The following is a 5,327-nucleotide window of genomic DNA, read 5'->3' as shown; positions in this document are numbered from 1 at the left end:
CTAACTTAAACCATAGATAAGTTTTGTGCGAAATTAATTTGCAGGAAGAGGAAAATAAAATGATTTGTCCAAAATTCCTCTGGGGCCGGATGAGCTATAAGCTAAAGGGTAACCCGCGGTGCTGCCCGGGGATGAGGAGGTGAGGGTGGAGCGGATTTCGGGAGATAGTCCTTAGAGAGACCGCTTAGCTCTCACCGACCCACCAAAAAGCGCGCGGGGCCTCACGTAGGCTGCGCCGGGCACGCCACAATGTGTGCCCGAGGGAGAGTCTCGCCATCTCACCACAGCTTCCTCACCTTTGCAGCCGCAGCCGGAGCCCCGCAGCGGCAAGGGCAGCCGGGCGTGGTCTTGGGCGCGACCCGCCGCAACGCGAACAGCCAGCGGAGGCGCTCCTGAGCCCAAAATGAGAGGTACGCGCCCATTGGCTGAACTTTCCCCCGCGGGCCGGCCGACCGCAAAGCCCATCCCGTCGATCCTTTCTCAGCTCTCCCATTGGTCGTGCGCGTCTCACCCGCGCCCGCTCCCGCCCCTCTCGCCCCCCTCCCGGATGGAAACGGGGTTTGGGCGGGTGGGAGGCAGAACCAGGCGGAGGGAGAGCGGTCCTGCTGTAAGAGGGCACGATACAGCCAATCAGGACAAGACGTGGAAAAGAGGCTCCGCGCCAGCCAGTCAATTCCCGAGGTGAGGGTTGGAGCTCGCTGACGCGACTGCTGGCGGCGGCCAATGGGCGTGCCGCTGTCCGTCCGCTCTTCAGCAGCCGGTCGGGGGCGGTGGAAGAACGAGTGAGGAGAGCGCGACGGCTGTGGCGGAGCCATCGCTGGACAATCTGGGAGAAAGCGAGGCCGTAGCCTCTGCATCTAGGTGAGAGACAGAGGTGCGGGGCGGAGAGGCCAGGCTGCTGGCTAGGGCTGCGACTGCGGGACCGGGGCGGCTGGTTGGGCCGAGGCCCGGGCTACACCGCCGCCCCGCCCCCGCCCCCACCCTCGGCCGCCCAGAACTGGGGCTCCGCCTTCAGTACAGGTGGTCTCTGCGCCGCTGGGCCGGGTCGCTGCCCTCCGGAGGGCCGGGACCACTGGTGGAGGTGTGCGGAAGGGGCCTGGCTTGCAGCCGATGAGCCTGGGGGCGCCGCTTGGGGTGGGGAGGCCGCGTTGTGGTGGCTAAGGTGGGGCGGGGTAGTTAACGGAGAGCAGGCTCGCGTGTTTGAGAGTAGCAGCTAAAAGCAGCCTGTGATTGAAAGATTGCGGATCTGGAGAGAGGAGGAAAGTGATGGGCACCGGGGGATGCTTAGAAAAGGGTGCCGGGCTGAAGGTGCGGAACCCGGGAATGTGATTGGCATCTTGGAAGTAGGTATTGATGAGGGCGGGTGGAAATCTGAGAGTGAAGGGAGGACTAGCCTGGGTTTTGAAGGTTAAAGTCTCTGTACGCTTTGGGACTCGTGAATCTGGAATTAGAGGCACCTATTGATACCGGAAGGTGACTGAGAGAAGGTGAGGTGTGGATGGAGGCTGCTTGACTAGGTGTTAAGCGGCCAGTTAGGAGAAAGTGTACACGGAATAAACGAGGTAGGCTTAGGTACGGTAACTTGAAGGGCGTGGATCTTTTATGAGTAAGAAGTACTCCATTTTTTTTTTTCCAGAGACGGGAGCGCTGAATGGGTCAGGTTGAAGTTAGTCAGCTAGGTTCATAGGTGTATTCGCTACTCATCGAGGGTCACTCAGACTTGTTAACTCCCACTACTGAGGCTCGCTCCCTGATCCCTTCTCTCCTCCCCCATCTACCCCCCTTGACAGTTCCTCCTATTTTTCTCAGCAGCACACTAACTCACCCTCTCTAGTAATGGCATGAGTATTGTTGCTTTTGATTGGATGACAATGAGGAATCGCTTAATTCTTTGTATTTAAAAAATGTGTTATTTTAAAAGCAGCATCAGAAGATACTTTCAGAAAAATTTGCCCTACAGAGGAGTTTCTCAGCCATGTTGTTGGTCTTGATCATATGTAATGTAGCATTAAACTGATGCAAGACCTGTTAGCACAAGCAAGAACTAGCGTATAAATACTGTCCTGTCATTCTGTAGGACCAACTTATTTTGATCTAGTAGAATTTGATTATGCATCATGTATGTTGGGGAATTTTTCAACCTTCGGAAATGTTTTGTAGCTGAATAGATTCAAAGTTCTTTTCACTCAGAGAAAGGAAGATGTGGTGTATCATCTCTCACTGCTACTGCCTTCCTGTGATAGGCCTTCTAATTGATAGGACAGAAGGATTTTCGGTTAAGTACTTCCTGAGAAACAAACTAATATAGTGCCAATAATGTCTCCCTAGTAACTGGACTAATAAGATGTTCTAGCTAATGGACCATCTTCTAGAATATAGAAATAATTTTCTGAGAATAAATTCTTGCTAATGCAATTTGTTGATCACATTTTATCCCTACTATGATAGAATATCTAAGTACTGAGGTGCTGAGCTGAGTCGGAGCAGAGAACTAATCCTCATTGAGTTAATCAAGGAAGGTTTCCTGGAAGAGGTGAACTTTAAGCTGTCTTTTTAAAAAAATTTTTAATCTAATAGTTTATTTTTGCATCACTTTGTGCCTTTTTCCATCTCAGTTGTAATCCCCATGGTTAAGCTGTCTTTTTAACTGAGAGATTGTGGTAGGTTTTATTGGAAGGCATGAGGGTAACATTACAGTATTTTGGGCACATTCTAAGCAACTATGTACAATAGCAACAGATTAAACATGTTTTCCTAAGGAGGACTGAAGATTTGAATGAATATTTAAGGATTTGAAAGTCTGTTATAGCTTAGTTGATAAAAGATGTCTGTGTGGTGGCTAGGAAAAAGGAGTTAGAGCTAGTAAGGGAAAGAGCACAAAACTAATTTGTGATAGTTATGATGAGAGAATAGAATGAAAGAAATTGGGTTATTAAGAGGTTAATTTGGTGTTCAACCATATAGATCAGAAACATTTTTTAGTGCTGTACTAGGTTATGTTGATTATAATAGCAAATTTGTTAGATATTACTTGTGCTGGACACTGTTTTGAGCTTTCCAAGTATTTTTTGATTGGCCTTGTTTTATAGATTGGAGAACTGAGATTCAGAAAGATTTAAGTTGTTTAAGATTCACTTACACAAACTGGTAAGTGGCAGGTCAGGATTGGTGAAGTCATTCATTAAACTTCAATTGAACATCTGCTTCATGCTTGGCTGTCTTAAGTGCAGAGACTCAAAGTTGGTAATAAAATTCAAAGATCAGATCGGAGCCATTTTTCAGAATGTCAGGAGTTAACTGAAGAGAGCCATTGAGGAAAGTGAGATAGATTAGTTGAAGAGACTTTTGTAGGCAATGAGAAATATACTACTGTTTAGGGAAACAGGAAAGGAAGAGTTTTAAGAGGAAGTAGTCAGCAGTAAAATATGTAGCAGAAAGACTCAGTAAGAGTCTTTCCTCTCAGGTTGTGAAGAAACTGTTGAATTATAAAGGAAAAAGTAAATGTAAATTTAAACTAAAGAAAACCAGAAGAAAGATATTAAGCTGTAGGCTGGTAGTTAATTGTGTCTAATGGCAAATGCTCTGTACATATTTGGTGTGGTCACAGTTATGATCAAATTCATAGGAAAGATGTTATATGTTCTTTAAAAATATTTTTAACCTTTGGCTGGTAGCATCATAGGTTTCAAAAGTGCTCATGACTTTTGCATTTTTCCCAAGTTTAATAAAAAAAGAACATTTTATAATTAGCAGGTAAAGCCATCCACCTGTAAATCAGTTAATCAGTGAGGAAATATATGGGTAAACTAGTTTAAAGTATGTTTGGAATAAAAGTGAAGATTATTTCAGTGCTTACTGCATTTGGGGCACTTTTGTAGGCATGTTCCTGTTTTGGAAATGACTGGGTTGTTACTGGTGGAAACATCCAGAAGCTGGCATACTGAAAGATGCCATTTGTTAATCTGATGGATCAGGTTTGCTAAAGCACTCTGGATCATGTTTAGAAGAGGGTCCACCTCTTCTAAATACTGTTTATTTTTAGAGCTCATTAAATGACCAAGACACTCATAGAATTCAGTCATTTTAATCATGTCTTTGCTTTACATCCTTCCTTCTGACTCTGTAGTTCCTCTTTTAAGTGAGTTGGGTCTTAGGGTGTCATTTCAGTAGTACAAAGTATAAAAGTGCTGACTTCACATGTAACTAACTGAATTTAAACACTTAAAGTTTGTCATCATTTTCTGTTCCCAGTTTCATAAAAAGACAAGTTTTGAGAAAATAAACTTTTCTTATTAAAAAGTTCTTCCAAAGCAAACTAGTAGGATTTGTTTTAGGATTACATATACATAAATATTACATATTTATTCCAATGTCATATGGAGAGTGGGAATCTTGAAAGTCAAGAACAGGTTCTAGTTTTTAGTTTAATTTCATTGGACACAGAGATTGTGGGAGGAACTTTAGTATGTCAGATCCACTGCTGAGGGGAGCAACAGCTGAGACAGGAGAGGTAGAGGTGTCTGCTGCACCATGTGGGTCAGCTGTGACCAAGGATCCAGCTCAGGCTTGATTGTTCTGAGACTTTAACCCCTGTGCTACTGGGGAGGCCCTACTTTATGTTTCTTAAGTAAATTATTACATTTAATTCTCATACAATTCTCTTGAGGTGGAAATCCCATTTTACAGATGAAGAGAATGATTCTCAGAGAAGTTAGTAACTTTACACAGGTTGTAGAGATTCAAACCTTGTTTTCTTTAATGCAAACATTCATGCATATGAGACAAAAGACAAGATGTGTGTTAATACCTGCAATTGAAAAAAAGGTCACACAGCTTTAGATCTGTAGTAACCATTTGTTACCTCAGAAGATGGAACTCTGTTCTGCTTGTGCCTTGTGACAGTCTCCTAAATGATAGTGATTTTTGTCTTATAGAGTGTATTGTGTTACATATTATTGTTTCAGACATGTAAATTTTCACATTTTAGTTTTTTTTAATGAAGGTTTATTTTACAGTGTCTGTATATTAAAATGCTGATAAAGTAGATACTATGTCCCAAAGTCAGATGTGTGGTATGTATGCCATACGAGCATGGCATATGTATGGTCTTCATACCTAACTGTGTTAGTTCGTTGTATGCATTTTCTTCCAGACTCCCCCATTCTTTACTTACCCTGTTAACTTTCTCTTGCACTATGGCATAATGTATAATTGAAGTTTGTATCAATTATAGTCCTTCTCTTCAGTTAGTGAATTTTTTTTTTAAAGATTTATTTATTCATACAGAACTGGGGTACAGGCCAGAGATGCAGAGGGTGAGAGGATTC

The 5,327-nt window shown here is 43.6% G+C and overlaps 1 protein-coding gene across 6 annotated transcripts in view; it reads left to right on the top strand.

The window, feature by feature from the left end:
- Positions 1-728: 728 nt before the first annotated feature.
- The window catches only part of FAR1 (fatty acyl CoA reductase 1), a 47,052-nt gene continuing 42,453 nt past the window's right edge, over positions 729-5,327 (top strand). For 4 of the 6 annotated variants that reach the window (XM_012725535.1, XM_012725534.1, XM_012725533.1 and 1 more), the window contains exon 1: positions 751-861. The gene's annotated coding sequence lies outside the window, so the exon portion shown is untranslated. Of the gene's footprint in view, positions 862-5,327 lie in introns of all 6 variants that reach the window. The other 2 variants (XM_004683029.2, XM_012725536.1) reach the window with 2 other exon arrangements.

This window comes from Condylura cristata, unplaced genomic scaffold (genome assembly GCF_000260355.1).
Source record: "Condylura cristata isolate star-nosed mole 26May11 unplaced genomic scaffold, ConCri1.0 scaffold00015, whole genome shotgun sequence".
NCBI classification, from domain to species: Eukaryota; Metazoa; Chordata; class Mammalia; order Eulipotyphla; family Talpidae; genus Condylura; species Condylura cristata.
This window is presented reverse-complemented; position numbering and strand designations above follow the sequence as displayed.